The 11,169-nt window shown below is 50.7% G+C and overlaps 1 protein-coding gene across 1 annotated transcript in view; it reads left to right on the forward strand.

The window, feature by feature from the left end:
* Wnt3 (Wnt family member 3) overlaps window positions 1-11,169 on the forward strand; it is a 43,824-nt gene that overhangs the window by 10,183 nt on the left and 22,472 nt on the right. The gene's annotated exons all lie outside the window — the stretch shown is intronic.

The raw sequence follows: 11,169 nt of genomic DNA on the forward strand, positions 1-11,169 counted from the left end.
TTTTTTTTTTTAATGGTGCAGAGGATCCAACACAGAGCCTTATATATGCTAAGCTCGCCTTCTACCACTGAGCTACCTCCTTAGACCTTTTTTAAAAGTCATTTTTGAGAGGGTTTTGCTAAGTCGCCCGGGTTGACCTTGAACACATGACCCCCGGCCCCGCCTTCTGAGTGGTGGGGCTGGCAGCTGTAAGCAACCTGGCCAGCACCCGTCAGTCTCTTTATTGTCAGCTTTTTCTCAGTCTATAGGAGGCTCAGCTTCAAGGAAGTCACTAGCTTTCCTTTCTTCCATGATCCGCTTCATTCTAGATCTGAAGTTGGCTCCCAACCCTCCTCCCAGACTTATTTCTGGTGGATGACGGTGTCTTCCCTTCCCCAGGCTCGTGTCACCTCTGGTCCCCCACCTTCTCTCGCCTTGGAAGCTGGCTGATGCTCCTGCTGCCTTTTCACAGATGATGCAGGAGCGTCCTCCCCTCTCCATCTGGGCTGCTGTCTACCCCATGGGCCAGGCCGGCCTAGGCGGTTGTGACAGTTGCTCTCTGGCAAGGCTCCAGGGGGACTGGAAGCGAAGGGAGCCGGGCTGAAGATCTCCAGGACAGTACAGCGGCCTCCCATTAACAAAGCCCTAGAACAGGCCAAGCCCCATCTCTGGTAGGAGCCTCAAGGAGAGCAGCCAGCGAGGGGTCCGTGCCTCCCCTACCCACCAAAGAGGCTCTGGCCTTGGGCAGCACCCTGGAGAGTACCCCTCACTCCCCCTTGGCTTTAGCAGAGAGAATGGCGAACCTCAGACTGGGTGCCCCTCCACCTTAGCTAAAGCTTCTGCAGGCGGAGATGTTGAGCAGGGCACTGTCCCTGAAGCTAAGGCGGCCCCCATGCGATGAGTGTCTCCGTCTCCAGGAGCCCCAGCCGGTGAGGAGCAAGTCAGGGAGGCGGGAGGTAACAGCCCACCAGCAGTTCACGTTTACATGTGCGGGCGTCCCACGCGCCGAGGACGAACACACGTAGGCTCATCTCCCAGCAGCCCGGGAGGCAGATGCTCTTGTCTCGCCGTTCTACAGGTGAGAAACGGAGGGGCCCAAGTCTCCACAGTGGTAAACCCCAGTGCTCCAACCGTGACGCAAACTGCCTGACGCCAGGTCCAGCAGGCCTCAGCCTCTCAGTGACACCGTGCCCCAGCCCAAAAGGCAGGAAGTCCCTTTCAGGTCTGACTGCAGTCTTCCCTGACCTAGGCCAAGCCCAGATTCACTCACTGACATGCTGTGTAGACTCTTCCTTCTCCAGGACAGTCTCTTCCAAGTGACCCAGCTTCTGTGTATCTTAGGGCACTTGTTTCTCCTCTTCCAATCTATCTTAAGCTCATCTTCGACTTTAATTGTTATTGCTTCGTTTTTCACTCCCCTAACACTGAGCTACCTCACTGAGCTCTTTTAATTTTAATTTTTTTTTTTTTAATTTTGAGGCAGGGTCTCATTAAGTTGCCCAGGCTGAATTTGAACTTGAGACCTTACTCCCTTGGCCTTCCACGTAACTGAGATTACAGACCTGCCTCACCACACCTAGGTCTCTACATTGTTTTACAAGTTCTGTTAGCCACAGAACTGCCTTTAGACCAGGACAAGCGTGGTCCTTCCCCAGGCCCTTGGATTTAAAGGGCTCCATTCTATTATGGGCATGGCCCTCCCCAAGGAGTAAGAAACCTAGGCTCTAAGGGGGCCACAACCCCAGTGTGACCCCATCCACCCTAACTGTGCTCCTGAGGTCTCTTCCTCAATGGCCACAAAACTACTTCAGGCCTCCGCTTGGGGTTCATTCCACCAAGACAGGTCACACGGCCGGCGGCTGGACACAGGTAGGGGAGGCCGTTAGCAGGAGTTGTGGGGAAAGCGTGCAGGTTTGGCCCGGATTTCAGCATGGGACAGAGTGGGGGTGAGCAGGCTGTAGGCGGGGCTGGCTTTCCCCACAGCACCATTTTCTAGCATACACTCCGCGGAGAATCCAGATTCCCGGGTATTAAATTAAGCATTTTGCCAAGATAGGAGGATAGGGTGGCTTTAGATTTTTTAATCAAAGTATAACATACCCGCAGAAAAGCACACAATTCAAAGGTTTACCGATCAATGAGCTGAACAGAAAATATCACGTAAGTTTGTTAACCAGACGCAAAACTTTTCCAATCTTGGGCACTTGGTGAATGAGCCTTTGTTTAACAGTCCCTGCCAGGGGCTGCCTAGCACAGCATCTGGAAGAGGGTTTGCTGCTCCACTACTGCTGTGTCCTTACCTTCCCCTGCCTTAGCAGGTGACTTCCTAGCCCACCAGCAGCCCTGGTGCTGCTCCTCCCTCTTAGTTTCTGGTCACTCTTACCTTCAAGTCCTGTTTTATTAAACTTGGACCTTGTCTTACTCACTCTCATGGGATCGTCCTTCTTGCTTGGTTGGTTTCGTCCTTTTTTTTTTTTGTTTTTTTGTTTTTTTTTTTTGAGACAGGGTCTCACTATGTAGTTGAGACTGACTTGGAACTCACTATGTAGCCCAGGCTGGTCTCGAACTCACAGTGATCCTCCTGCCTCAGTCTCCTGAGTGCTGGGATTATAGGTATGCACCACCACGCCCGGCAGGTTTCGTCTTTTTTAGAAGGCCTAATCAGAAGGGGATCAGACAGCAGATATGACCAGGCTGCTCTCTGCTCCTTGAGCTGGCCCTGACGCCCCAGAACATCCAGCACCTATCTGATTCTACCATCTTCCCCCTAACCACGTCTTGCCTCTGACCCACATTCACTTGAGCAGTAATTGAACAGGCTTTGGGGAACAGCAGTCCTGGGCGCTGCTTCTGATTTTATAGTTGGGTGATCTTAACCTCTCTGAGCCTCAGTTTTTCTCTCTTTAAGAATCGGGATCATGAGGATTAAAGGATACAACACAAGTGAAACAGACAGGATCTGGCACCTACACAATGAGCAATCCTCCCATTTGTCGGCAGTAATCTTGTTGCACTGTTTATGTTGTTCTCGTGCTAGGCCGCATCTCTGTACCTTTGTGCAAGCCCCTGCCTTTTCCAGAAAGGCTCAGTGGACTCCTGTCTGCTCTTCAAAGCGCAGTGGGGCTGCAGCTCGCCCTGGGCACCTGGCCCTGCCGAGCCCCCCCTGCAGTCTTGCCTCACTGATTAGACTTCAGCCACCTACAGGAACCAGGTCTCCGTCACCTCTACCTGCCCTACCAAGCATAGCCCAGAGCATACAGTAGCTGCTCAAGGACACTGTTAAAAATCACCTGCTGGAGGGCTCAGTGGCACCATGCCTGCCTCACAAGCACAGGTCCTGAGTTTGATCCCCAGTACTAAAAAAAATAAAAAATAAAAAAAAAATCTCTTGCTGGGCAGAGAGCAGTCCTGCCCACCCCACTGCTGGATTCTCATTGCCTGCTTGAGGCCCTCCGAGTCCCAGGGAAGGAAAACTGGTCCTTAACTTTTTTCCCCTTATGTTTCTAGTTACTTCTTCGTGGGCATCTGTCTTGCCTTCCCAGTGAACATCAGCCCTCCCCAGGGCAGATTCTGCTCATGTCTTTGTAGCCTCTGGGAGCTGCACACACGCATCCTAGTGTTATCCAGTCATTTTGCCGATCGCTCGGCCGATGGCTCAGGCTCCTTCCCACGAGAGCTTCGGAACAAGCTCAGCTGGGGCACCATTTCCCCGACCCTTGATCCCCCAGAGAGCCAGCCCTGAGCGTCCAGCCTGTGCTGTGGGAGAAGAGGGGCCCTGGGCCCTGACAGCTATGGTACAAATCTCAGATGTGCCACTTCATACTAGCGCTGGGTGATTACTTAGAAATAGCGGAGTCGCCATTTCCTTCTCTATGAAATGGGGGGAAACGCTGCAACCCCCAGGTAGTTGTGAGAATGAGATGAAATCATACACAAGGACAGAGGAGTGGAAGGTGATTAAGGACCACTTCAAGGTCATTCTGGTGTAGCAAGGATTATCAAATATTCTACCCCAGGCCAGTCTTCTTTAGAGCTAAAAGTTCTGAATTTCTTCTAAATAGAGGGGCCATACTCCGGGAAACTTGTGTACTCGATATTAGTTTGTCCTGTAATGACTCTATTTGAAGCAGCAAGGGGTGAGACAGGAGGCTTGTGACTCAGTGAGGACATTGGCCTGACCTTGTGTCCTGGTGTCCTGTTCACCCAAAAAAACTCACAGAGGCACTAACACACAAAAAGGAATGTTGCCAGGCATAGGGCACACACCTGTAATCCCAGCACTTGGGAGGCTGAAGCAGGAGGATAGAGTTCCAGTTCAGCCCGGCAACTTTGAGAGACCCTGCCTCAAAATTAAAAAAAAATAAAAGGGTTGGGGTTGTAACTCCGTGGTAAAACATCCCTGGATTGGATCCTCAGTGCTGAAAAAAAAGGAGTCTCACAGAGAAGGAGTAGCATGCTGATCACATGGCTTATATATATCTTACCACCTGCTCTTCTGAACACTGATGGAAAATACTTTTATTATGTAATACTTGACGCGCAACAGAGTAAACATACCGTATATACGGGACATAATGACAATAGGAAAATCTGGGCCTCCCCACACCCTGCAGAACCAGAATATCTGCATCTATCTGCGGGCTCCTCCCCATATCAGACCAAACTCCCTCCAGGTATGACAGATTTTGCACATTTATTCCATTACTTTAAAATGACAGTTTCACTGGATAAGCACGCCTACACTCTTTTTTTTTTCAGACGGGGTCTCACTATGTAGCCTAGGGTGCCCGTGAATTTGTAATCCTCGTTCCTCTGTCTCCCGAGTGTTGGGATTACCAGCATGAGACACTCCACCACCTGGATTTATACTATGTTTTTCAGATTGTGCAGTATTCTGTGGTTTGCCTTTGTCTCCCTGCATTATGTTTCTAAATTCTGGGCTATTGTTGGGTGTTACCGTAGCTCCTTCATTCTAGCTGCAGTTTCACAGTCTACTGTCAGATTATACTGCTCATTCTATCGCTTGTCCATTGACATGAGCCTCTGAGCCTCTTGGTGCCCTTGAGGAAGAGTTGTTCATATGATACTTACCTTGGAATGGACCTGTGCGTTGCATGGTATGTGAATCGTGAATGGCTCTCTTTACAAATGAATGCCAACCTGTTGTTCTTCAAGTAGTGATTCCATCTCTTTCCCGTCATCCCTCCACTTACCTTACCTGGCCAGGACTTTTCCAGGACTTTTCAAAATCCAGCTCGGAGCTGCATTATGCTTGCTGTCTGCCCAGCCTCACTTCTGCTCTCCCCGGGCTCCTTGGCACAACTTGTGGGCCAGAACAATCTCACAAAAGTATATTTTGCAACTTCAGTCCCACAAATCCTGCTGAGAAAGCCCTCTGGGGTCAAATAAATTTAGAAATAACTCCCTGCCCTTGGAAGCCCCTTAATGTTTGCTGGACTCATTGGAATCTCAGCAGCATCCAAGCACCTGCTGGGGTGGTGCCTATTTTCATTTGTTTAACCTGCTTTCCAGCAGTAGTTAACCCAGGAGCCCCTTCCCCCATGATGTACTTGGAAAAGGTGGCCCAGAAGATTCTCCCGCCCTTTTCAGTCTTTCAGTTTCTCCTCATGGTCTTACGTTTCTCCAAATCCAAATGGTTCCTTTGACTTCTTTCTTAATCTCCCTGTGTGAAGTAGTTCAATGCACAGCACCCACCCTAGTAGAGGTGGAGGTGAATGAATTAACATGTATATGAGTAAATGAAGGAGACACTTGGCCAATTGGTTGGTTACTGTGTGTGGTAGGTCCTGTGTGGCAGCCAGAAACCAAGGACTTCTCAGACCCAGTCATCTCTGTATCTAGGACGTTTGAGGCTGTCTGGCCAGGGTAACACACAAAGTATTTCAACAAAATCGATCCTTGTCACTGTTGGTAGCAGGAATCCCTCTCCCACATTAAGCCTCCTGTCACTGTTTAGGCGGCTGTCACACAGGGAGGCTGGGAGCCCCTGCAGGGCAAAGGCTTTGTGACACTTGTACCTCTGCATTCCTGCGAGTAGGTGCTTAGCCCTAAGCTACTAGACAAGAGACCTGTGAGCCATGTCCCAAGTGATTCCTCCCCAGGGGTTGGAGAGCACTGTGGCTAAGTCTGCAGGCTCTGTATGAGACCCCAGTTACCTGGGTAACTTCAGTGTCTGCCTCAGTTTCCCCAGCCCAATGGAGAAGAAGACAATAGCACACTTTCCTTTCAGGGTTGTTAGGAGGATTAGAGTTTGTTCACAGGAAGCGCATAACACAGTGCCTGGCGTGCAGGAGGGCCTTGGACTTCAAATAATAACAACCATTTATTGTGTATCTGTGCCCCAGAGACTGTGATTAAAGCTTCAAGTATTTTTTCTTATAGCCTCTCTGAAGTAGATGATACGAACATTTTCTTGTTAGGAAACTGAGTCTTTCCAACAGGACACAGGGCCAGGTCTGCCAAATCACTCCACCCAGGCCCCAGACCCACAGGCACCTATGCTGCTCACTGCCACCCAGGGATGTCAGGCAGCTCCTGTAGTCCACTGACCTCCTGAGTAGAGTTTTCTCTTTAGTTTTAATCCTCTATTCAACCCAACACAGTGAAAAGCCATGGCACTGCCTAATTGTCTTTTTTGTGTGAATGTGTGCACGTGTGTGTAAGAGTGCACAAGTGAGCAAGGGAGAGTGTTATTGGACAGGCCTACAGGAGGGCCAGCACCTTCATGGTAACAAGGACAGAGGCAGGGCTAACTTTGAGACAACACAGCATGTTGATGTGGCCATGATCAGGACGGACAGAGCACTTCCTGCAGTCTGCTCAGTGTGTGTGCTGGGAAATGTTTGAAGAGAATGCAGTTGCTTTCACCCAGGCAGGTTTCCTGACTCAGAAGTAAATTGCTGAGGTTCACCAGCCAAAGACCAGGGCCCATGTGGTCCATCAGACTTGGAGGTACATGTGCCAGTGTCCCCGGGCCTGTGTGCCAGCTGGCCTTTAGAGACATTCCTCCCTGCTTGTGTTTTGTTTTGTTTTTGGTACCAGGGATGAAACTCGGGTCCTTGCACTTGCGAGGCAGGCTGCAGAACCACTGAGCTAAATTTCCCAGCCCTCCTCCCTGCGAGTGGGAAGAGGTTAGAGTCAGCTGTCCTGTTCTTTCCAATTGGCCAGGCTTCGTTCTAGCACCGTGCCAGTTCTGACCACACAACAGAAGTGAGCATGGGGTCACTTGCGGAGGGGCTGAGTGAGGAGATGTGGGGTAGGAGGTTTGAGATGCAAATGCCCGAGCAGAGAGGACAGGTGGCGACTCAGTACTGCTAAGGGAAGCTAAGGCAGGAGGATCACAAGTTCGAGTCTTTGGTCTCCTTTGTGAAGTGAGACTGTGTCCCTGAAAAGGGTCGAGGATGTAGCTCACTGGTAGAGTGCCCTGGGATCAATCCTCAATAGCCACCAGAAGAAAAAATAAAAACTAAATAACAGCAACAACAAAAAGATAGCCTACCAGATTGAGGCAGAAATGCTCATGAGCCATAGCAGCCATGGAACGAGGAGAAGAAATTATGGTCTTGGAAAAGGAAGGGATTCCCAAGACCCTATGAACAGATGGGTCTACGGAAAGCTTGACTAGTAGCTGGGCAGAGGGGCGTATACTGTACCTGTTATCCAAACTACTCAGAAAGTTGAGGCAGGAGGATCTTGAATTCAAGGCCAGCCTGGGCCACTCAATGAGACCCTATCTCAAAATTAAATTTAAAAAAAGGTGTGGGGATGTAGCTCAGTAGCAGAGCCCAAGGCCTTAGTTCAATCCCAATAAAAAGAAAGCTTGGCTAGTGTAGGATACGGTGAGCTGTTGAGCTGTAGTTCTGATTTTTGTCCTCTCCTTGGTGGCACAGTGTTCTGTGTGCACAAAGGAGAGTCTGAGTTTTGGGGAGACTTGGAAGAACCCCTTCTCACACTGGCTTCTCAGGCCCACATGATAGCCTTGGCTTTGTGTCCTCACAATATGCAGGCTGGGCTGTGTGACCCCAAGGTTCCTTCCCGTCTGAAGGCTCCCGTCTGGGAAGGGTCTTCTTTCAGACCCACAGATGCTTTCCACTTTGCTACCTCAAGCCCTGGCCTCCTTACTTCTTGACTCCCATATATTTTGTGTTATTTCAATGTCTCCACAGTGCTCCTCTTCTTCCTTTTCTCTAGGGCATAAACATGTGCTCTAAGCACACCTTTTGAAGCGGCTTGGGTTATCCATCCCCATCCTGCTCTGGGTCCTCTTGGTCCAGCTCCAGCAGGCATGGCTTATATTCTGCTTAATGCTGGTTACCATCTTGAGGCTCCTGTACCCCTGGTCTGCCTGCTAGGTCCCACTCTCCTCCAGGCCAAGGACCATGGCAGTGTTTCGGTCACCCTTTGTCATGCCCAATTCAGGGCAGAGTGCACAGTGGGTGCTGGAATGAGCTGGCTGTCACAAGGGTGGGCACTAGACCAAGAGGCAAAATGGCACAAGCACAGGATGTGAGGTCAAGCTCTGCTTCTACTTCCTAGTTTATGTAACTTTCTGAACCTCAGTTTTCTCATTTGTGAAGTGGGGCACATCTAACCCTTGGGGCTTTTTTTTTTTTTTTTTTTTACCAGGAATTGGACTCACTACCTTGTGCTTGCCAGGAAGGTTCAGTACCACTGAGCTCAGTCCCCAGACCCCCTTGGGGCTTTTAAGAGTATTCTCCAGGATTGCTGGGAAACATCCACCCTGACCTCTCTTTGGAGCTTGATGCCCACATTCATCAGCATGTGCTGGGCTTTGCATCTTGGAAGAGGTTTCTTGAACCCCAGCCGGCTGGAATTCTCTGTGGTCATCTGAATTTACCTGTCCAGGCTCATGCACATCCCTGTAGCCCTGGGACAGAGGTCTCCTTTCTTCTGAAGATGCCTTGTGAGGTGGGTCTGGCCAAGACACAGAGAAACAAACAAGCGTGGAAGATTCACGCCAACAGTCCAAAGAAAAAGATCAGTAGGCAGGGGCCTCAGCATCGGTTTACAGGGCTGTTAGTCCAGTGCACAGCCTGAGCAGCAGGACAGACCTGTGTCTTAGCCTCCACCGACATGCTCCGTGCAGACCTCATCCCAGTAATGGTCTCACACGTTGCTTTATTAGCCCTCTCAGCCCCACCGTCTCCCAGCTGTGTGACCTCAGACAAGTTACCTAGCCTCTCTAACCCATGGCATCATCAGTCAAATGGGGATAATAGCGTCATTGGGTTCTTTAGCAAATTAAAGGTTATATTCTATATAAAATGCTTTACATGTACCTGGCACATAGTCAGGGCTCAATAAATATTAGCCACTTTTACAAATAACAATAACCATTCTGAAAGCCCTAGAAGAGAGATTCATTCCCTCACTCACTTACTTACAGCAGAGTTCATACAGCAGCGTTCAGTAAAATTATTTCCTCATGATCTTATTAACTACTGTCTAACCAAATGAATAAACCCCACATTATCTTATTCACCACTGAATGCGCACCATAAAAGTGTTCCCCCTCATTTTCATTTATAGCTCTGAGTGTCTCCAAGAAGGTGCCCCCATTACACCATCTCCCCCTGTTTTGTTGGGCCCCTCTTCCTGTCCGTGCCAGCTCCATCCTTCCTTTAGGCCAGGGTGATTCCTGCGGGAACCTAACCTGCTGTCTGCATTGATATTCTGCCCCTCAGGTTCAACACAGAGCTCACTTGTAGAAAAAGCTGCAATTATTAGCATTTTTTGAGTGCGTGCGTGTGTGTGTGTGTGTGTGTGTGTGCGCGCAGATTGGTATCTTTTCTACACAAATCATGTTTCCCCCACCTACTTCTGTAATGAATGTGAATAGAGGAGACTGAACAGACAGAAGCTAACTGTGGCACCAGTCTCTGCTGGGATTGGTGGGCAGCTGGGATTACAGGTGTGGTGCAGGTGAGGGAGGGGAAGGACCCACCCCGAGGAGGAGAGGGGGAGGGGGCTTGCGAGCAGAGGGAATCATTTCCAGTCAGAAGCCAGGTGGAGGGAAAGGCCTGGGGAGAGCATGAGCAGCTGTGGCAGGGACGAAGAAAGATACGGCTGACCCCAGTGGGAGGAAGGGATTAAGACCTGAACCCCAGGAGTGTTGGTTGGCATCCTGCAGCTCTCAGTTTCTTTCAGGCCAAGAAAATAGGTGGAAAAATCAGGAAGAAGGGAAAAGAGAACCCTCAGGAAAGGAGGACTAAAGGCCTGAACTGGGGCTCACCAGACAATGCCTTCAAGTGGAGGAAGAGTCTCTTGGAATGTATCTTTTACCTTCTCCTTTCCCAGTGGATGTTAGTGGTTAGTAATGCACACAACACAGGCACACAGAGGCCAGCAGTGATTTATACCTGCGTGTATGTAAACGAGGGCATGCCCAAACACTTTTCACTCAGGTGCTGCTGCTGATCAAAAACGTTTCTACTGTCCCGACTGTAAAGATGGGGATTGAGAGGCCAGGAGAGAAACAGGAGGAGGACAACACTGGGACTGGAAAGGCAGGGAAGAGCTCCCCTGACTATCGGGAAAGGATGGGATGGTGCTGGAGGCATCGGAGGCCCAGCTGTGGACCTCCCGCGGAGTGGGCAAGACCCTGGCGTGTCTAATCCTGGGCCTTGCTTCTCGACCTTGCCTGCTCCTGAAAACGAAGGAAGGATATGCTGGCTCGGGCCACCTAAGTTCCTTTCCCCAGAGCAGAGACTCATCAGTATTTTTAAGCGCCTCGAGGCCATTTGCCATGAAACCCTGGTTAGCGACCGGTCCTGCTAAATGCTGGGATCCTTATTAAAGTCCCGCGCGGGGCTGCAGTGGGCCGGAACGCAGCTCCGAATAGGCAGCGGAGTAGCTGCTTGCAACCCCCAGGCACCTGTGACCGCGAGCTCCAAAGACAGAGGGTGTGAACGGGACCACACCGCAGAGGAGCTCGGCCGGACCGGGGACTCTAGAATTAGGGGGGGTGGGGCGGGGGTGCCGGAAGGTGTTGAGGCTCGCTCGCTCCGGGGACGGGCGGGCGGGCGGCGCAGCCAGCGCTTTGAACTTGCGTGGAGCCTCCCTAAGGAGGGCGGGGGAAGCCCAGGTGCCGCGCTGGGCTGCCTTCACCTGCGCGTCCTCAGCGCCGTGGGGGGACGAGGCCAAAGGAGA

The sequence above is a fragment of the Fukomys damarensis genome, unplaced genomic scaffold (assembly GCF_012274545.1).
Source record: "Fukomys damarensis isolate Sample0158 unplaced genomic scaffold, DMR_v1.0_HiC HiC_scaffold_23, whole genome shotgun sequence".
NCBI classification, from domain to species: Eukaryota; Metazoa; Chordata; class Mammalia; order Rodentia; family Bathyergidae; genus Fukomys; species Fukomys damarensis.